The sequence below is a fragment of the Melanerpes formicivorus genome, unplaced genomic scaffold (assembly GCF_026170545.1).
Source record: "Melanerpes formicivorus ecotype bairdi unplaced genomic scaffold, bMelFor1.0.p_v2 SCAF_44, whole genome shotgun sequence".
Lineage (NCBI taxonomy): Eukaryota > Metazoa > Chordata > Aves > Piciformes > Picidae > Melanerpes > Melanerpes formicivorus.
The window spans coordinates 3,372,598-3,373,940 of record NW_027142396.1 but is presented as its reverse complement, the minus strand read 5'-3'; positions in this window follow the sequence as shown (position 1 = coordinate 3,373,940).

Here is a 1,343-nt window from a genome sequence, read left to right as displayed (position 1 = left end):
ACCAATCTGAACTCCTCCTGTGATAAGGTGACTTGCAGGGTGAATGAAGGAAAGGATGTTGATGTTGTACCTGAACTTTAGTGAGGCTTTGGACACTGTACCACTCTGGAGAAACCAACTGCTCATGGCTTAGGCACACGTTATGTTTGGTAAAGAACTGGTTGAATAGCTGGGCCCAGAAAGATGTGCTTGGACTTCATAATCTTAGAGGTCTTTTTCAATCAAAACAATTTTATGATTCTGTGATTCTATAAATTAAGACTGGGGCTCTGACATCACCTTTTGGGATGAAACTTGTCCTGATGGGGTGGACCATGTGTGCTCTGTGGAAAGCTTCTGAGCTAAACCTTTTTTGGTACATAATAGGAGAGATATCCAAAATCTGCATCTTAGCTCTGAGGTGTGATGTGGTTTTCAGTCACATTAAAACTGGTTGTTCTAGTGCAAAAAATCTAAAACTTAGGAGTCTGACTTCTTTTCTCTGGGTATCTGTTTGCACCTAACTTATAAAGAGGATATCTAAGACAAGTAGGTGCCAAATTTTGGTGTTGAGATAGGCAGGTTAAAAATGAGTTTATCATCTGACAGTGGAGCATCTGCAGATGTGAGTGAGATCACATACAAGCTGAACTGTAATTGTGTTTTCATCAACATGCCCCTTCAGACACACAGGTTTTGGTTTGGATATGGCCAGTTGAGAGTACAGGACAAAACCTAAAAAGTCAACTGGTGAATCTGTACTAGATAATAGACGTAATCCAAGTTCTTCTACCAAGTAAAACCTTTCATAAGGAGCTGTGGAACAAAAGCATCCTAAATGTAGACAGGCATACCTAGTTTTGATGCTGATCTCTGTGCTGTGAGGGAGGTTTACAGTGGTTCTCACTGTTATGCTTCCCCTCCCTTCAGTTTCTTCAATTACCACAGAACCAATAAGGTTGGAAAATACTTCAGAGATCATGGAGTCAAACCTGTCACCCAACACCTCATGACTAACTAAGCCATGGCTTCAAGTGCCATGTCCAATCCCTCCAGGGACACCTCTAGGGACAGTGACTCCACCACCTCCCTGGGCAGCCCATTCCAATGGGCAATCAGTCTTTCTGCAAAGAACTTTCTCCTCACCTCAAGCCTTAACTTCTTCTGGTGCAGCTTGAGACTGTTTCCTCTTTTTCTGGTGCTGGTTTCCTGGGAGAAGAGACCAACCCTGTCCTGGCTGCAACCTCACTTCAGGTAGTTGTAGAGAGCAATAAGTTCTCCCCTGAGCCTCCTCTTCTCCAGGCTAAGCAACCCCAGCTCTCTTAGCCTTTCCTCGTAGGGCTTGTGCTCAAGACCTCTCAGCA